General features: G+C 47.3%; 2 non-coding genes across 2 annotated transcripts; both read right to left on the bottom strand.

Annotated features, from left to right (window-relative positions):
• Positions 1-10813: 10813 nt before the first annotated feature.
• On the bottom strand, positions 10814-10932 carry LOC137500683 (5S ribosomal RNA). The gene has a single exon (XR_011018192.1). It is a non-coding gene; the product is annotated as a 5S ribosomal RNA (ribosomal RNA).
• A 9328-nt stretch (positions 10933-20260) lies between these two features.
• On the bottom strand, positions 20261-20379 carry LOC137500682 (5S ribosomal RNA). Its single transcript, XR_011018191.1, has one exon. It is a non-coding gene; the product is annotated as a 5S ribosomal RNA (ribosomal RNA).
• Positions 20380-20714: the final 335 nt, after the last annotated feature.

Raw genomic sequence — 20714 nt, 5'->3', positions numbered from 1 at the left:
GAGAGAACGGAGCTTGAAACGTCCATACGAACCGCAAAGCGAGTTTCCTGGAGGTCTTTGTGGCGCGGGGGCGTTGGCAATGGTGCAGGGGTGTGCTCGGAGGTCGCCGTCGCGGAGCGGGCGCGGGTGGTTGTCGCGCTCCGCGGCGAAACGTAACCTAACTCGACTTAACCCCACTTCTCGTAACCTAACCCCAAAAAAACGCGCGCGCTGGCGCGCGCGCGCACACACACACGGGAAGTGTCTAGGGTTGTAATAATAATAATAATAATAATAATAATAATAATAATAATAATAATAATAATAATAATAATAATAATAATTACTGAAGGTGGTTGTGAAGGGGCCGGCGCTGTAGCGCAGGGGCAGCGTGCCTGCCTCGTAGCTGGGGGGCCCGGGTTCAATTCCCGGCCAGGCAAAGGAATTTTACCTCGTTCTAATGGCTGCTTTGAGGTCCACTCAGCCTGCTTGCTTAGGGGCTGTAGTGCCATGGGGGTTGGTCTGGTTTTCATTGTAAAGGACAAAGCAGGAGGATTTTTAGCAATAAGGTAATGCAGTAGTAGTAGTAGTAGTAGTAGTAGTTCTTCCCTCGTTAGCTTATGATTTGAATGTTTTGCACTGTCTTTCGATGTATATGAAGTAGGACAGATAGATAAAATCAGAGTGGAGTTGATAACAAGGCTAACAGATGCTGCTCTTTTTTTTAAAGGTGTGGTGGCCCTGAAAAGGGCCGTTTGTTAAGAATGCAGCAAGGCAGAAAACCTGGCACCTTACTTGGAGCTGGTGTATTTGGTAACTGCCTTGGTACCCTCACTGACGGCGTGCTTGGCCAGCTCACCGGGCAACAGGAGGCGGACGGCAGTCTGGATCTCCCGACTGGTGATGGTGGAGCGCTTGTTGTAGTGGGCCAGACGGGAAGCCTCAGCGGCGATGCGCTCGAAGATGTCGTTGACAAAGCTGTTCATGATGCTCATCGCCTTGCTGGAGATGCCAGTATCAGGATGTACCTGTTTAAGCACCTTGTAGATGTAGATGGCATAGCTTTCCTTCCTCTTGCGCTTCTTCTTCTTGTCTCCCTTGGAGATGTTCTTCTGGGCCTTGCCGGCTTTCTTGGCTGCCTTTCCGCTTGTCTTGGGTGGCATGGTTGTCTCGGATGTCTCCTAGAAAGTAAATTTTGCGGGCCTTTTTTTTTTTTTTTTCTTTTGTTGATGTCAAGTAGCTGGAAGTCCCGTGGCGCACGTCGGCCACTCTACTTATCTGTTTCAGCGACGTTGGTTCAGCTTCACGGCGTAGCGCTAGCGGGGCAAAATCTATCTGTCTATGGCGGAGCAAGTCCGCCACGTCAGAGCTGAAAACCCCTCTTCTCTGAGCTGTTAAAAAGTCAAGTATGCTAGTGCTAGTTGGCAAGGTAGGAGATGGAATTTGTTATGTAATTTGAATTGCAGGAAGAAGAAGGCAAGTAGTGAGGGCAGGCGATTTATCTTGGTCTTGGTGGGGAGGGGACTAGGGTACAATGAGTTGTCGGGGAGGCATGGCTGGGAGATGAGAAAGTTGGGAAGAGAGAAGGTTGAGTAGAAGATAGAGTAGAGCAGGGTTACTATTGCTTGGTTGAGAAAGTTGAGGAGTGAAGCTATTGAAATGTGGTGGTGGAGAACTTGGTTTGCGGAGGTGCCTGGCATTCTTGTAGTGAGACCGAATGGCCTTCTTCATGAACGGGCACCCAGGGAAAGAGGCCGCATGATTCCCCTCACAGTTCACACATCTCGCCTGGGTACGAGGTACCTCGCAGACAGTGTGGTGATGATCACCACCACACCTATTGCACCGGGTGGAATTGGTGCACGTCGCAGCTGTGTGATGTAACTGCAAGCAGTTATAACATTGGATGACCAGGGAGGGGTGGGGGGGAGGGGAGGGTTGGGGGGGAGGGGCTGGTTCGGTGCTTGAAGAAGTCTGAGGCGCTGATGACCGGCGTTTCCTTCTTCTTCTTCTTCTTCTGGTCTGAGTGGCGCTGGAGGTAAGATTTAGAATAGGTATAGAGGTAGGGTCGGGAGTCGAAGTCGGGATAGTTTCAGGAGTTGAAGTAGATTCATCAGTCTGGGCTTCCTGGGTTTGAAGTGGGACGGGGTCAGTCTGGATGGTTTGAGGTTGGCATGAAATACTGTCGGTCTGGGTAAGTTTCGGCTTTGTGAAGGGGGCTTGAGTGGATCGGTCAAGAGTGGCAGGTTGGCAGGTGTTGCTTACTGGATTGATGAGCATGGGGGTGGGGATGTCTGCATATTGAAGTTTGCGGAGAATAACGGGAATGGATTTATTGTAGAGAGGGGTGAGGATGAGATGGTTATTGTGAGTTTCCTCTATGGTGGCTATATGCTTGCTGAGGACTGGTTCTATTGCTTCGATGACAGATTTACGAGTGAGGGGGATGGGGCCGGGGTTGGTGAGAGGGATGATGAGAAAACTGTTCTTGGGTGCAACTGGGAAAGGTGAATTTTTATGAACATAGTGGAAGGGATGTTCGAAAGGGGACTCTTCAGATTCGACGAAGACTTCGACGGCTTCTTCTTCTTCTTTATCTTCTTCGCCGGTGTCATCTTCCACCATTTCTTCAACTACGTCGCAGTCAAACCCAGGCAGTTCGTCAGCGGGGCAGAAAGGGATATTGCAGCTGGAGAGCTTTTGCGGGCCCCTTGCAATTCTTTTTAAGACCGAGAGGGCTGCATGCGACTAGCCAATGAGCGCAAGCTTACTGCAGCCTTATTGGTTGGCTCGTAACGTTGAGCAACCTTGCAGGCTACAAAACTGGTGCGCAGAGTGATTCGGTATCATTTTCGAAGTAGAGCAGCAGAGCATCATGTCAGGACGAGGAAAGGGAGGAAAAGTTAAGGGCAAGTCCAAGAGTCGCTCCAGCCGTGCAGGCCTGCAGTTCCCTGTCGGCCGTATCCACCGTCTCCTCCGCAAGGGAAACTACGCTGAGCGAGTGGGTGCTGGGGCTCCTGTGTACCTGGCCGCAGTCATGGAATACCTGGCAGCTGAAGTTCTTGAGTTGGCGGGCAATGCAGCCCGTGACAACAAGAAGACCAGGATCATCCCTCGTCACTTACAGTTGGCCATCCGTAACGACGAGGAGTTGAACAAGTTGCTGTCCGGAGTGACCATTGCCCAGGGTGGTGTTCTGCCCAACATCCAGGCAGTGCTCCTGCCTAAGAAGACTGAGAAGAAGGCTTAAGTTCCTGTTCTCGGTCAGGGCGTTGGCTCACCGGAAAAATATAAATAAACGGCCCTTTTCAGGGCCACCAACACCTTAAGATAAGAGCTGTTTGTCTATCATGCTGGTATAGCTATCTTACAGAAGTATGGAAAAATCCTGAAGTGATAGAGCAGTTCAGACAACTCTCCTAATAATAATGATAATAATAACAATAATGAGACACTGCAAATATGAGGGCATCTGTAACATTAGCCAGGAGAGCACAAGAATAGCCTTACCTTTGAGGTTATTTATTTAAGGGGGAAATGAGTGAAGTAGCTCCAGGCCCCTCTTAATATTTAATTTTCAGAAGGGAAGGAAGAAGGAAGTACATTATAGATTTCATTTCATTAATGCTGTATAATTCTGTTCTTGACTGCTGGATACTACCGACCTATGCATGTAAGAACACACACTTAACTAGAGAGGAAAGGATACTTAAAGTAGTATATTTACAATACTTTGTGTATCAGATGTGCACGGCAAGGAAGATAATGTTTGTTTTCTCTTGTTAGCATTAAAATGTAGACATCATAACTGATAATGAGGGCTTTTTTTTCCGTGCAGGTTTCGGGGAGATGACTGTTTTGAGAGGGAGAATAGCGCAAGCTACGTTAGAGGAGTACTGTAAGTGGGACTCTGTGCTCTTTTGAGAGGTAAGTGGTGGCCCTGAAAAGGGCCGTTTTTTAAATACTGCATGCTCACAAACGGGAGCACGCTCGGAGGAGACTTAACCACCGAAACCGTACAGGGTGCGTCCCTGCCTCTTGAGAGCATAGACGACATCCATGGCGGTCACAGTCTTCCTCTTGGCGTGCTCGGTGTAGGTGACGGCATCCCGGATAACGTTCTCCAGGAATACCTTGAGCACGCCACGGGTCTCCTCGTAGATAAGTCCCGAAATACGCTTGACTCCACCTCTGCGAGCGAGACGTCTGATGGCAGGCTTAGTGATGCCCTGGATGTTGTCTCGGAGCACCTTCCTGTGACGCTTGGCGCCTCCTTTGCCGAGTCCCTTGCCTCCCTTGCCTCGTCCGGTCATGATAGATCAGTAGAGCTGCGAGTTCAGAGCTAGAATGCGGCTGGCACTCGCGACCCCTCGCTTTTGTTGAAAGTGCCTGGCCCCGGTGACGTCAGCACCGCCCGGCCAATGGGAGTGCAGCTGCTACCGAGGGTGGGGGAAGCGAAGCAATAAAACAGCCGGGCAGCAAGCCCCCGCACCATTCTTCCTGGGACGAGTCGACAGTGAGCACGTGATGGCCCGTACTAAGCAGACTGCACGTAAATCTACCGGAGGCAAGGCCCCGCGCAAGCAACTGGCCACCAAGGCTGCCCGTAAGAGCGCGCCTGCCACCGGAGGAGTGAAGAAGCCTCATCGTTACAGGCCCGGCACCGTGGCCCTGCGTGAGATCAGGCGCTACCAGAAGAGCACTGAGCTTCTGATCCGCAAGCTGCCCTTCCAGCGGCTGGTGAGAGAGATAGCTCAGGACTTCAAGACCGACCTGCGCTTCCAGAGCTCGGCTGTCATGGCCTTGCAGGAGGCCAGTGAGGCCTACCTGGTGGGTCTTTTTGAAGACACCAACTTGTGTGCCATCCACGCCAAGCGTGTCACCATCATGCCTAAGGACATCCAGCTCGCCCGCCGCATCCGTGGCGAACGTGCCTAAGTCCGGTGCTTGTCTTATGGCTGGAGCTTTACCAAACGGCCCTTTTCAGGGCCACCAAAATTTCCTAGAAGAGTAGTTATTGTCTCTCTGGTCTAGGATAGAAGGAAAACGAAAAGAAAAAAAAAAAGCTAGTGGTTCCTCTAGGTTCAAGGAAAAATCTAAGAGTAACAGAATAATAATAATAATAATAATAATAATAATAATAATAATAATAATAATAATCTTGAGTACTGAGTACAATAATTCATTAATTAATATCTAGGAGGTGATAGTTATAATAATAATAATAATAATAATAATAATAATAATAATAATAATAATAACAACAACAACAGCAACAGCAAAAGTGCAGTAAGTAAGGATAAAGAAAAATGTAGTCAAGTACAATAATAATGAAATTCGAAGAGTGAGTCGCCCCGCAATGAGACAAACTAGCCTGTTTAGGAGGCAGAGATAGGAGAGGCCAGGGTTCCAGCCTTGGACAGTGACTGACATAATATGCTCTCTTGGGGAATAAAATTGATGGCCCTGATAAGGGCCGTTTTTCCTCTGCTCTTACGAGAGCAAGAGGTGCGTGTAGAAGGAAGCAAGAACACGAAATGTCCTCACTTCCTTTTTGCTGGAGCCTTTTTAGGCGAGGCCTTGGGCTTAGCGGCCTTTTTAGGCTTAGGTGCCTTAGGCTTCTTAGTGGGCACCTTGGCGGCCTTCTTAGCCTTGGAAGGAGCCTTCTGCTTGGGTTTGGGAGCAGGAGCGGCCTTCTTCTTCTCAGCAGGCTTTTTGGAAATGGCTTTCTTGGCTGCAGCCTTGGCTCCACCAGCCTTCTTCGCCTTGGGGATGCGCTTCTCCTTGGGGGCAGCGGACCGCTTGACAGGGGCTGCGCTGGCCTTCTCCGGCTTGGCAGCCGAAGCGAGCTTGAAGGAACCTGAAGCTCCCTTCCCCTTGGTCTGGACCAGCTCTCCGGAAGCCACGGCAGATTTCAGGTACTTCTTGATGAAAGGGGCCAGCTTCTCAGAGTCCACCTTGTAGTTGGCAGAGATGTACTTCTTGATAGCCTGCAGAGAAGATCCACCTCGTTCCTTTAGGCTCTTGATGGCACTGCCCACCATCTCGGAGGTTTTCGGATGGGCAGGCTTGGTGCGAGGTTTCTTCGATGCAGAAGCCTTGCTCTTCTTGGGCGACGCCTGGGCCGGAGCCGAGGCGGGTGCAGATGCTGCCGATGCTGTTGCTGTGTCAGCCATGGTCACGATCAGAATGTGTTCGCGCTCTCCCCTGGTTATCTGAGTGTATCAGGCTACTCGGACCGCGCAGGAAACAGCAGTGGCTGGCTGTCGGGTGGGTTGCGCGGCGACAAGTTGGGGACGTGCTTCCTAGCTCCTTTCTCGTGCTCCCTGCGTCTTTAAGGGGTGGGTTACAATCAGGGTTCGGTTAGGAAGGGATAGTCAAAGGTTTGACGCTGCTCCTCAGGTGGCAGAAGTACTCGTCACCTTGCTTCGGGCGTCCTGATGGAGGTGCGTTCGATGGGCAGCATTTCACCAGCCGCCTCTCCATGCCGACGTTTAGGGGCGGCCGTCGTCGTCGCGACGCCCCCGGGAGTGACCCCCTCTTACCTGAAGGAAGCCCAATCCTTCCTCTAGCAATGGAGCTGAACGGCCATCCTCAGGCTCTAACCCCTTCCGAGTGAGAGCAAAGGCAAGTCAGCCTTTAGGTAGTTTTCCACAGAGTGAAGCAGACCTGCTGTAATCTGCCTCTTGTAGCTTTGCTTGAAAGGACCTACAGGATAAAGGACATAAGTTAGAAGCTAGCCTCCATGACTCGTTCGACTCCTGCTTTCCTGCAGGTAGCGCCAATCTCGTAAAGTCCTAGCCTTTAGGCCTCTATTTATAAGGCTCTCAACTCTGTACAGTCTCTCACATCCAGCAGCTTTCAGCCCCTGTCGGGGGTCGAAAGCTCAGGTTGGGAAAAGGGACAGCCTGCCCAAGGGAACCTCTAGATGTTTCTTAGGGCATAATTAAATTTCCAGTTCGCTACAGAGCCTGTACCGCCTCAGGAGAGGCTTCACCCCTCGCCTGCTGGATGGAGGCATTGTGAGTCGTATCTTACTGCCTCCAGTGGGCTGCGAAGGCAGGATTGAGAACACCGTGACGGAGGAAGGGGCAGTCAGTCCAGACTCTTCAAAGAACAGATTTCCTGTACCAGGAGATGATAAGTCTGTCAGTTTGATAGACCTGGCAACATCCCTTACCTTCGGTCAAATTTCTTTAGGATGAGAGACCCTTTGAGACAGCAACTCAGCAGATTTATTGGATGGATGGAAGGAAGGAAGGAAGGAAGGAGAAGGAAGGAAGGAAGGAAGGAAGGAAGGAAGGAAGGAAGGAAGGAAGGACCATGGTTTCCCAACAAACTTCTCTGCAAGACATTGCCACAACTTACAAGGAAAAAATGTAAAGGTTTGAGGTGCTGCAACACTCATACAGCTAACATCTCACTTAAATGGTCCTGAAAGAAAGAAAGAAAGAAAGAAAGAAAGAAAGAAAGAAAGAAAGAAAGAAAGGAATAATAATAATAATAATAATAATAATAATAATAATAATAATAATAATAATAATAATAATAATAATAATAATAATAAGAAGAAGAAGAAGAAGAAGAAGAAGAAGAAGAAGAAGAAGAAGAAGAAGAAGTTGTGTTTAATGACCCTTCAATAGGAGTTTATTTTTTGAGAGAAGCTCTTGTTTTTACCTTGAATATGTATACTCTGAACGAGGTGAAGCAGAATTTGAAGCCAACTGATCGCGCCGAGACTCGATCTTGCTACCCACCTTCATCATACAGAGTAGCGTATGATGATGATGATGATGATGATGATGATGATGATGATGATGATGGTAGTAATAACTGTATCCAAAATTCAGGTAACATCAGTTTTTACTCGCAAAATGGTTTCATGATTTCTTTGGCTAAGAGAACCATGCGGTAACCCTAACCTCGAAAATGAATTGTCGCTCTCGATTTATAAGATGCCCTTTCTTTCTTCGGCCTAGTCGCTATCTAGTCGGCAGTCGTTTGAAATCGTGCAGGTTTCTGCATGGTTCGACGTGCGTATCCTACTAGCAGTTGAAGTCAGCGTGAAATTAAGTACAGTACAGTAACTATGTGTAAGATCTCCTTCACTTGGTGAGACAAGTTGTAGGGCCAAATAAAGGTACAGAGAGCAGAGAGAGCATAACATAACATAGAGCTAAATATGCACTGTACTTGGGTTGATGGTGTATTATACTGAACGCCCTCTTCCCCCCCCCCCCTGCCATTACATCTTTACTGAATGATTCTGCACAACGTTCCCTGCTGTTAATATTAATCCCCTACTGGGTTTTAGCTTAACGGTATCACTCGGTAATCATCATCATCATGACAGCCTCTGTCCTTCATGCTAAAAATCAGCTGCAGAGAAAAGGACCCTTTGTGTTCTTGCCATTATTATTATTATTATTATTATTATTATTATTATTATTATTATTATTATTATCATTATCATTTACCTCAGCGAATGAAAGCCCATGTATGAACATTTTTTTGTACATAAGCAACGATCAGCTGTTTTACCGACACCTTGTAATCTAAGAAAGAAAGAAAGAAAGAAAGAAAGAAAGAAAGAAAGAAAGTAAGTATAGGGGTACCTAACCACTCCTGAAAACTACTTTCATTGAAGGTTGTACTAGGCCAAACTCTAGAGACCTCTTACTAAATGGTACCATACTACAGGGCAGGTGTAAAAAATAGTTAATGAAACCGTATAATGAAAGGTACAGACTTAAGAGCAAGTGGCGTACTGGCTTATTATCCCTCCCTTCCAGGACCCTTCTTGCAACCACTAACCACCACCTACACCCCTGCCCAAGCAGTATTCGAGCATCGGGCTGGGTGATGTGGTCGCCTTAGAAGTTTGTGCTAGACAATACCCCAAAGAAAGCAGTTGGTTTAAGACAGGCAATAAAGTTTTAAGTTTTACTCCTCTTCCCTCAAATATGAAGAGAGGTACACCATAATGAGGGGTACTAAGCCATTTAAATTCATGACAGAGACCTGATGATTCTTAGCCCTGCTGATCTAGGGTGACACTTGATATAACCAGGCCAGACCCAGTACCTGAATATTTTTAGGTTATCCAAGCCAAACCTGGGTTATATATTGCCCAAAATATGTAGCATCTACCCTGTAATTAGAAGATGCAGCTGTGACTTCACGACTGGTGATGATATAACGGTGCACAATTGAGCATGTTAGGTATTAGTAGATCCACGATCAGCCCTAGCCGTGTCTGATGCAGAAATCCTAACCTGACTTGGGAAGAACGGTAACTTATTTCTTTCTTTCTTTCTTTCTTTCTTTCTTTCTTTCTTTCTTTCTTTCTTTCTTTCTTTCCTTGAACGCTAGCCTGTAGTAGTAAGGCAAGAGGCAGTGATCAGGTGGTCAGCAAATGGACACATTATTGCTTGAGTTCGAAATTGTCCACTGCCTTAAGTAATAGTCGTATTAGTAGCAGTAATGGTGGTGGTGGTACTACTAGTAAGGTTATGTTCACTATTATCTTACGCCTTTCGTAGATGCCGAGGTGCCGGAAGTTTGTCCCGCAGGAGTTCTTTTTATGCGCCCATATCTACAGACCATCGAAATATCACGCGAGTGAGCCGGTGTCGAACCTGTCAAGTAGGGCTCAGAATGGTCTAATTTTAATTCTAGGACGGTAACAGTAACTATCCGGAGTTCCGATTCGTTCTACTCAATTTATCACTTGCCAAAAGATCGGTCAGCTGACGTACAAACAACAAAAACGAGTGCTTTCCTCCCTTCACCTAACCTAAAACGTCACGACTCTTTGAACTAACCCTTGTCGTCAAAAGGTTACCTTCTCAGTCTTATTTGAAGGGCGTCTCGTCTTTGATAGAAATGAAAGAGTTTTACAAGTTCCTAGGCTTCAAAACTACGTTACATCGCAACACACGCACTTCGAAGATAGCGGGCTGTGTGTAGGCCACTGTACTGCACTGGTGCCCTACCGTTCGTAAGGAAGCCCGGGAGAGACACGAGCGTACTACAAACTTGTAACTTATTGCCGAACCGTGTCGTAATTTGAATAGCTACTTACCTGGAAGAACATAAAAGGAAATTGTTCGACTCTTTGAGGGGCTGCTAAATGCCGCGGTCGGTTGCTAGGACATGGCTTTCATTGTAATCACGACAGTGTCGATGACGTTGCATGGAAACCACCTTCCTCGCGATTTTCAAGGTGGGCGGGGAGTTTGGAAGCCTCGTTCCGCCCTTTAATAATCTTAATATTGGGAGAAATAGGACGTAGAATGATGTTATGTGCCATAAGAGGCCTGCAGGATAAGCTACACTAACCTAAAAGAATAAGAACAGCAAGTTTAGACATAGGGACGTACGATAGGAGGTACGAAAGTTAAAATCCTGGCACGAGTAATTGGAAGCGGTGCTAGGCTCAGCAAGGGTCCCCTAGGTCGACACACACACACACACACACACACACACACACACACACACACACAGAGAGAGAGAGAGAGAGAGAGAGAGAGAGAGAGAGACACGAATAATAATAATAATAATAATAATAATAATAATAATAATAATAATAATAATAATAATAATAATAATAATGATGTCGCCGCCGCCAGGTTAGGCCGGTCACCTAGGAGGAAATGCAATACTACGCTAAGCTTCGTTCCTGTATAGCCACACGGGGTCGAAGAGCAGCAAAAGGTCTAGCTAGTTTCAGACGTAACAAAAAACGTGATTTAAGCAATTTCTGCTGGCCTGAGGCAAAAGTTGAAAGTAAGTTGTCGTACTGGGACTGGGAAACTTGGTAAAAAGGGAATTGAGCCAACGGCACGTGGTGTTCCCAAGCGGTCACCCATCCAAGTACTGACCACGCCCAATGTTGCTTAACTGCGGTGATCGGACGAGAACCGGTGTATTCAACATGGTATGGCCGTTGGCGAGAGAACGGAGCTTGAAACGTCCATACGAACCGCAAAGCGAGTTTCCTGGAGGTCTTTGTGGCGCGGGGGCGTTGGCAATGGTGCAGGGGTGTGCTCGGAGGTCGCCGTCGCGGAGCGGGCGCGGGTGGTTGTCGCGCTCCGCGGCGAAACGTAACCTAACTCGACTTAACCCCACTTCTCGTAACCTAACCCCAAAAAAACGCGCGCGCTGGCGCGCGCGCGCACACACACACGGGAAGTGTCTAGGGTTGTAATAATAATAATAATAATAATAATAATAATAATAATAATAATAATAATAATAATAATAATAATAATAATTACTGAAGGTGGTTGTGAAGGGGCCGGCGCTGTAGCGCAGGGGCAGCGTGCCTGCCTCGTAGCTGGGGGGCCCGGGTTCAATTCCCGGCCAGGCAAAGGAATTTTACCTCGTTCTAATGGCTGCTTTGAGGTCCACTCAGCCTGCTTGCTTAGGGGCTGTAGTGCCATGGGGGTTGGTCTGGTTTTCATTGTAAAGGACAAAGCAGGAGGATTTTTAGCAATAAGGTAATGCAGTAGTAGTAGTAGTAGTAGTAGTAGTTCTTCCCTCGTTAGCTTATGATTTGAATGTTTTGCACTGTCTTTCGATGTATATGAAGTAGGACAGATAGATAAAATCAGAGTGGAGTTGATAACAAGGCTAACAGATGCTGCTCTTTTTTTTAAAGGTGTGGTGGCCCTGAAAAGGGCCGTTTGTTAAGAATGCAGCAAGGCAGAAAACCTGGCACCTTACTTGGAGCTGGTGTATTTGGTAACTGCCTTGGTACCCTCACTGACGGCGTGCTTGGCCAGCTCACCGGGCAACAGGAGGCGGACGGCAGTCTGGATCTCCCGACTGGTGATGGTGGAGCGCTTGTTGTAGTGGGCCAGACGGGAAGCCTCAGCGGCGATGCGCTCGAAGATGTCGTTGACAAAGCTGTTCATGATGCTCATCGCCTTGCTGGAGATGCCAGTATCAGGATGTACCTGTTTAAGCACCTTGTAGATGTAGATGGCATAGCTTTCCTTCCTCTTGCGCTTCTTCTTCTTGTCTCCCTTGGAGATGTTCTTCTGGGCCTTGCCGGCTTTCTTGGCTGCCTTTCCGCTTGTCTTGGGTGGCATGGTTGTCTCGGATGTCTCCTAGAAAGTAAATTTTGCGGGCCCCTTGCAATTCTTTTTAAGACCGAGAGGGCTGCATGCGACTAGCCAATGAGCGCAAGCTTACTGCAGCCTTATTGGTTGGCTCGTAACGTTGAGCAACCTTGCAGGCTACAAAACTGGTGCGCAGAGTGATTCGGTATCATTTTCGAAGTAGAGCAGCAGAGCATCATGTCAGGACGAGGAAAGGGAGGAAAAGTTAAGGGCAAGTCCAAGAGTCGCTCCAGCCGTGCAGGCCTGCAGTTCCCTGTCGGCCGTATCCACCGTCTCCTCCGCAAGGGAAACTACGCTGAGCGAGTGGGTGCTGGGGCTCCTGTGTACCTGGCCGCAGTCATGGAATACCTGGCAGCTGAAGTTCTTGAGTTGGCGGGCAATGCAGCCCGTGACAACAAGAAGACCAGGATCATCCCTCGTCACTTACAGTTGGCCATCCGTAACGACGAGGAGTTGAACAAGTTGCTGTCCGGAGTGACCATTGCCCAGGGTGGTGTTCTGCCCAACATCCAGGCAGTGCTCCTGCCTAAGAAGACTGAGAAGAAGGCTTAAGTTCCTGTTCTCGGTCAGGGCGTTGGCTCACCGGAAAAATATAAATAAACGGCCCTTTTCAGGGCCACCAACACCTTAAGATAAGAGCTGTTTGTCTATCATGCTGGTATAGCTATCTTACAGAAGTATGGAAAAATCCTGAAGTGATAGAGCAGTTCAGACAACTCTCCTAATAATAATGATAATAATAACAATAATGAGACACTGCAAATATGAGGGCATCTGTAACATTAGCCAGGAGAGCACAAGAATAGCCTTACCTTTGAGGTTATTTATTTAAGGGGGAAATGAGTGAAGTAGCTCCAGGCCCCTCTTAATATTTAATTTTCAGAAGGGAAGGAAGAAGGAAGTACATTATAGATTTCATTTCATTAATGCTGTATAATTCTGTTCTTGACTGCTGGATACTACCGACCTATGCATGTAAGAACACACACTTAACTAGAGAGGAAAGGATACTTAAAGTAGTATATTTACAATACTTTGTGTATCAGATGTGCACGGCAAGGAAGATAATGTTTGTTTTCTCTTGTTAGCATTAAAATGTAGACATCATAACTGATAATGAGGGCTTTTTTTTCCGTGCAGGTTTCGGGGAGATGACTGTTTTGAGAGGGAGAATAGCGCAAGCTACGTTAGAGGAGTACTGTAAGTGGGACTCTGTGCTCTTTTGAGAGGTAAGTGGTGGCCCTGAAAAGGGCCGTTTTTTAAATACTGCATGCTCACAAACGGGAGCACGCTCGGAGGAGACTTAACCACCGAAACCGTACAGGGTGCGTCCCTGCCTCTTGAGAGCATAGACGACATCCATGGCGGTCACAGTCTTCCTCTTGGCGTGCTCGGTGTAGGTGACGGCATCCCGGATAACGTTCTCCAGGAATACCTTGAGCACGCCACGGGTCTCCTCGTAGATAAGTCCCGAAATACGCTTGACTCCACCTCTGCGAGCGAGACGTCTGATGGCAGGCTTAGTGATGCCCTGGATGTTGTCTCGGAGCACCTTCCTGTGACGCTTGGCGCCTCCTTTGCCGAGTCCCTTGCCTCCCTTGCCTCGTCCGGTCATGATAGATCAGTAGAGCTGCGAGTTCAGAGCTAGAATGCGGCTGGCACTCGCGACCCCTCGCTTTTGTTGAAAGTGCCTGGCCCCGGTGACGTCAGCACCGCCCGGCCAATGGGAGTGCAGCTGCTACCGAGGGTGGGGGAAGCGAAGCAATAAAACAGCCGGGCAGCAAGCCCCCGCACCATTCTTCCTGGGACGAGTCGACAGTGAGCACGTGATGGCCCGTACTAAGCAGACTGCACGTAAATCTACCGGAGGCAAGGCCCCGCGCAAGCAACTGGCCACCAAGGCTGCCCGTAAGAGCGCGCCTGCCACCGGAGGAGTGAAGAAGCCTCATCGTTACAGGCCCGGCACCGTGGCCCTGCGTGAGATCAGGCGCTACCAGAAGAGCACTGAGCTTCTGATCCGCAAGCTGCCCTTCCAGCGGCTGGTGAGAGAGATAGCTCAGGACTTCAAGACCGACCTGCGCTTCCAGAGCTCGGCTGTCATGGCCTTGCAGGAGGCCAGTGAGGCCTACCTGGTGGGTCTTTTTGAAGACACCAACTTGTGTGCCATCCACGCCAAGCGTGTCACCATCATGCCTAAGGACATCCAGCTCGCCCGCCGCATCCGTGGCGAACGTGCCTAAGTCCGGTGCTTGTCTTATGGCTGGAGCTTTACCAAACGGCCCTTTTCAGGGCCACCAAAATTTCCTAGAAGAGTAGTTATTGTCTCTCTGGTCTAGGATAGAAGGAAAACGAAAAGAAAAAAAAAAAGCTAGTGGTTCCTCTAGGTTCAAGGAAAAATCTAAGAGTAACAGAAAATAATAATAATAATAATAATAATAATAATAATAATAATAATAATAATAATCTTGAGTACTGAGTACAATAATTCATTAATTAATATCTAGGAGGTGATAGTTATAATAATAATAATAATAATAATAATAATAATAATAATAATAATAATAACAACAACAACAGCAACAGCAAAAGTGCAGTAAGTAAGGATAAAGAAAAATGTAGTCAAGTACAATAATAATGAAATTCGAAGAGTGAGTCGCCCCGCAATGAGACAAACTAGCCTGTTTAGGAGGCAGAGATAGGAGAGGCCAGGGTTCCAGCCTTGGACAGTGACTGACATAATATGCTCTCTTGGGGAATAAAATTGATGGCCCTGATAAGGGCCGTTTTTCCTCTGCTCTTACGAGAGCAAGAGGTGCGTGTAGAAGGAAGCAAGAACACGAAATGTCCTCACTTCCTTTTTGCTGGAGCCTTTTTAGGCGAGGCCTTGGGCTTAGCGGCCTTTTTAGGCTTAGGTGCCTTAGGCTTCTTAGTGGGCACCTTGGCGGCCTTCTTAGCCTTGGAAGGAGCCTTCTGCTTGGGTTTGGGAGCAGGAGCGGCCTTCTTCTTCTCAGCAGGCTTTTTGGAAATGGCTTTCTTGGCTGCAGCCTTGGCTCCACCAGCCTTCTTCGCCTTGGGGATGCGCTTCTCCTTGGGGGCAGCGGACCGCTTGACAGGGGCTGCGCTGGCCTTCTCCGGCTTGGCAGCCGAAGCGAGCTTGAAGGAACCTGAAGCTCCCTTCCCCTTGGTCTGGACCAGCTCTCCGGAAGCCACGGCAGATTTCAGGTACTTCTTGATGAAAGGGGCCAGCTTCTCAGAGTCCACCTTGTAGTTGGCAGAGATGTACTTCTTGATAGCCTGCAGAGAAGATCCACCTCGTTCCTTTAGGCTCTTGATGGCACTGCCCACCATCTCGGAGGTTTTCGGATGGGCAGGCTTGGTGCGAGGTTTCTTCGATGCAGAAGCCTTGCTCTTCTTGGGCGACGCCTGGGCCGGAGCCGAGGCGGGTGCAGATGCTGCCGATGCTGTTGCTGTGTCAGCCATGGTCACGATCAGAATGTGTTCGCGCTCTCCCCTGGTTATCTGAGTGTATCAGGCTACTCGGACCGCGCAGGAAACAGCAGTGGCTGGCTGTCGGGTGGGTTGCGCGGCGACAAGTTGGGGACGTGCTTCCTAGCTCCTTTCTCGTGCTCCCTGCGTCTTTAAGGGGTGGGTTACAATCAGGGTTCGGTTAGGAAGGGATAGTCAAAGGTTTGACGCTGCTCCTCAGGTGGCAGAAGTACTCGTCACCTTGCTTCGGGCGTCCTGATGGAGGTGCGTTCGATGGGCAGCATTTCACCAGCCGCCTCTCCATGCCGACGTTTAGGGGCGGCCGTCGTCGTCGCGACGCCCCCGGGAGTGACCCCCTCTTACCTGAAGGAAGCCCAATCCTTCCTCTAGCAATGGAGCTGAACGGCCATCCTCAGGCTCTAACCCCTTCCGAGTGAGAGCAAAGGCAAGTCAGCCTTTAGGTAGTTTTCCACAGAGTGAAGCAGACCTGCTGTAATCTGCCTCTTGTAGCTTTGCTTGAAAGGACCTACAGGATAAAGGACATAAGTTAGAAGCTAGCCTCCATGACTCGTTCGACTCCTGCTTTCCTGCAGGTAGCGCCAATCTCGTAAAGTCCTAGCCTTTAGGCCTCTATTTATAAGGCTCTCAACTCTGTACAGTCTCTCACATCCAGCAGCTTTCAGCCCCTGTCGGGGGTCGAAAGCTCAGGTTGGGAAAAGGGACAGCCTGCCCAAGGGAACCTCTAGATGTTTCTTAGGGCATAATTAAATTTCCAGTTCGCTACAGAGCCTGTACCGCCTCAGGAGAGGCTTCACCCCTCGCCTGCTGGATGGAGGCATTGTGAGTCGTATCTTACTGCCTCCAGTGGGCTGCGAAGGCAGGATTGAGAACACCGTGACGGAGGAAGGGGCAGTCAGTCCAGACTCTTCAAAGAACAGATTTCCTGTACCAGGAGATGATAAGTCTGTCAGTTTGATAGACCTGGCAACATCCCTTACCTTCGGTCAAATTTCTTTAGGATGAGAGACCCTTTGAGACAGCAACTCAGCAGATTTATTGGATGGATGGAAGGAAGGAAGGAAGGAAGGAAAGAAGGAAGGAAGGAAGGAAGGAAGGAAGGAAGGAAGGAAGGAAGGACCATGGTTTCCCAACAAACTTCTCTGCAAGACATTGCCACAACTTACAAGGAAAAAATGTAAAGGTTTGAGGTGCTGCAACACTCATACAGCTAACATCTCACTTAAATGGTCCTGAAAGAAAGAAAGAAAGAAAGAAAGAAAGAAAGAAAGAAAGAAAGAAAGAAAGAAAGAAAATAATAATAATAATAATAATAATAATAATAATAATAATAATAATAATAATAATAATAATAATAATAATAATAATAATAAGAAGAAGAAGAAGAAGAAGAAGAAGAAGAAGAAGAAGAAGAAGAAGAAGAAGAAGAAGAAGAAGTTGTGTTTAATGACCCTTCAATAGGAGTTTATTTTTTGAGAGAAGCTCTTGTTTTTACCTTGAATATGTATACTCTGAACGAGGTGAAGCAGAATTTGAAGCCAACTGATCGCGCCGAGACTCGATCTTGCTACCCACCTTCATCATACAGAGTAGCGTATGATGATGATGATGATGATGATGATGATGATGATGATGATGATGGTAGTAATAACTGTATCCAAAATTCAGGTAACATCAGTTTTTACTCGCAAAATGGTTTCATGATTTCTTTGGCTAAGAGAACCATGCGGTAACCCTAACCTCGAAAATGAATTGTCGCTCTCGATTTATAAGATGCCCTTTCTTTCTTCGGCCTAGTCGCTATCTAGTCGGCAGTCGTTTGAAATCGTGCAGGTTTCTGCATGGTTCGACGTGCGTATCCTACTAGCAGTTGAAGTCAGCGTGAAATTAAGTACAGTACAGTAACTATGTGTAAGATCTCCTTCACTTGGTGAGACAAGTTGTAGGGCCAAATAAAGGTACAGAGAGCAGAGAGAGCATAACATAACATAGAGCTAAATATGCACTGTACTTGGGTTGATGGTGTATTATACTGAACGCCCTCTTCCCCCCCCCCCCTGCCATTACATCTTTACTGAATGATTCTGCACAACGTTCCCTGCTGTTAATATTAATCCCCTACTGGGTTTTAGCTTAACGGTATCACTCGGTAATCATCATCATCATGACAGCCTCTGTCCTTCATGCTAAAAATCAGCTGCAGAGAAAAGGACCCTTTGTGTTCTTGCCATTATTATTATTATTATTATTATTATTATTATTATTATTATTATTATTATTATCATTATCATTTACCTCAGCGAATGAAAGCCCATGTATGAACATTTTTTTGTACATAAGCAACGATCAGCTGTTTTACCGACACCTTGTAATCTAAGAAAGAAAGAAAGAAAGAAAGAAAGAAAGAAAGAAAGAAAGTAAGTATAGGGGTACCTAACCACTCCTGAAAACTACTTTCATTGAAGGTTGTACTAGGCCAAACTCTAGAGACCTCTTACTAAATGGTACCATACTACAGGGCAGGTGTAAAAAATAGTTAATGAAACCGTATAATGAAAGGTACAGACTTAAGAGCAAGTGGCGTACTGGCTTATTATCCCTCCCTTCCAGGACCCTTCTTGCAACCACTAACCACCACCTACACCCCTGCCCAAGCAGTATTCGAGCATCGGGCTGGGTGATGTGGTCGCCTTAGAAGTTTGTGCTAGACAATACCCCAAAGAAAGCAGTTGGTTTAAGACAGGCAATAAAGTTTTAAGTTTTACTCCTCTTCCCTCAAATATGAAGAGAGGTACACCATAATGAGGGGTACTAAGCCATTTAAATTCATGACAGAGACCTGATGATTCTTAGCCCTGCTGATCTAGGGTGACACTTGATATAACCAGGCCAGACCCAGTACCTGAATATTTTTAGGTTATCCAAGCCAAACCTGGGTTATATATTGCCCAAAATATGTAGCATCTACCCTGTAATTAGAAGATGCAGCTGTGACTTCACGACTGGTGATGATATAACGGTGCACAATTGAGCATGTTAGGTATTAGTAGATCCACGATCAGCCCTAGCCGTGTCTGATGCAGAAATCCTAACCTGACTTGGGAAGAACGGTAACTTATTTCTTTCTTTCTTTCTTTCTTTCTTTCTTTCTTTCTTTCTTTCTTTCTTTCTTTCTTTCCTTGAACGCTAGCCTGTAGTAGTAAGGCAAGAGGCAGTGATCAGGTGGTCAGCAAATGGACACATTATTGCTTGAGTTCGAAATTGTCCACTGCCTTAAGTAATAGTCGTATTAGTAGCAGTAATGGTGGTGGTGGTACTACTAGTAAGGTTATGTTCACTATTATCTTACGCCTTTCGTAGATGCCGAGGTGCCGGAAGTTTGTCCCGCAGGAGTTCTTTTTATGCGCCCATATCTACAGACCATCGAAATATCACGCGAGTGAGCCGGTGTCGAACCTGTCAAGTAGGGCTCAGAATGGTCTAATTTTAATTCTAGGACGGTAACAGTAACTATCCGGAGTTCCGATTCGTTCTACTCAATTTATCACTTGCCAAAAGATCGGTCAGCTGACGTACAAACAACAAAAACGAGTGCTTTCCTCCCTTCACCTAACCTAAAACGTCACGACTCTTTGAACTAACCCTTGTCGTCAAAAGGTTACCTTCTCAGTCTTATTTGAAGGGCGTCTCGTCTTTGATAGAAATGAAAGAGTTTTACAAGTTCCTAGGCTTCAAAACTACGTTACATCGCAACACACGCACTTCGAAGATAGCGGGCTGTGTGTAGGCCACTGTACTGCACTGGTGCCCTACCGTTCGTAAGGAAGCCCGGGAGAGACACGAGCGTACTACAAACTTGTAACTTATTGCCGAACCGTGTCGTAATTTGAATAGCTACTTACCTGGAAGAACATAAAAGGAAATTGTTCGACTCTTTGAGGGGCTGCTAAATGCCGCGGTCGGTTGCTAGGACATGGCTTTCATTGTAATCACGACAGTGTCGATGACGTTGCATGGAAACCACCTTCCTCGCGATTTTCAAGGTGGGCGGGGAGTTTGGAAGCCTCGTTCCGCCCTTTAATAATCTTAATATTGGGAGAAATAGGACGTAGAATGATGTTATGTGCCATAAGAGGCCTGCAGGATAAGCTACACTAACCTAAAAGAATAAGAACAGCAAGTTTAGACATAGGGACGTACGATAGGAGGTACGAAAGTTAAAATCCTGGCACGAGTAATTGGAAGCGGTGCTAGGCTCAGCAAGGGTCCCCTAGGTCGACACACACACACACACACACACACACACACACACACACACACACAGAGAGAGAGAGAGAGAGAGAGAGAGAGAGAGAGAGACACGAATAATAATAATAATAATAATAATAATAATAATAATAATAATAATAATAATAATAATAATAATAATGATGATGTCGCCGCCGCCAGGTTAGGCCGGTCACCTAGGAGGAAATGCAATACTACGCTAAGCTTCGTTCCTGTATAGCCACACGGGGTCGAAGAGCAGCAAAAGGTCTAGCTAGTTTCAGACGTAACAAAAAACGTGATTTAAGCAATTTCTGCTGGCCTGAGGCAAAAGTTGAAAGTAAGTTGTCGTACTGGGACTGGGAAACTTGGTAAAAAGGGAATTGAGCCAACGGCACGTGGTGTTCCCAAGCGGTCACCCATCCAAGTACTGACCACGCCCAATGTTGCTTAACTGCGGTGATCGGACGAGAACCGGTGTATTCAACATGGTATGGCCGTTGGCGAGAGAACGGAGCTTGAAACGTCCATACGAACCGCAAAGCGAGTTTCCTGGAGGTCTTTGTGGCGCGGGGGCGTTGGCAATGGTGCAGGGGTGTGCTCGGAGGTCGCCGTCGCGGAGCGGGCGCGGGTGGTTGTCGCGCTCCGCGGCGAAACGTAACCTAACTCGACTTAACCCCACTTCTCGTAACCTAACCCCAAAAAAACGCGCGCGCTGGCGCGCGCGCGCACACACACACGGGAAGTGTCTAGGGTTGTAATAATAATAATAATAATAATAATAATAATAATAATAATAATAATAATAATAATAATAATAATAATTACTGAAGGTGGTTG

This window comes from Anabrus simplex, chromosome 4 (assembly GCF_040414725.1).
Source record: "Anabrus simplex isolate iqAnaSimp1 chromosome 4, ASM4041472v1, whole genome shotgun sequence".
Taxonomy (NCBI): domain Eukaryota; kingdom Metazoa; phylum Arthropoda; class Insecta; order Orthoptera; family Tettigoniidae; genus Anabrus; species Anabrus simplex.
The sequence above is the reverse complement of the archived record's forward strand: the minus strand, read 5'-3'. Positions and strand labels throughout refer to the sequence as shown.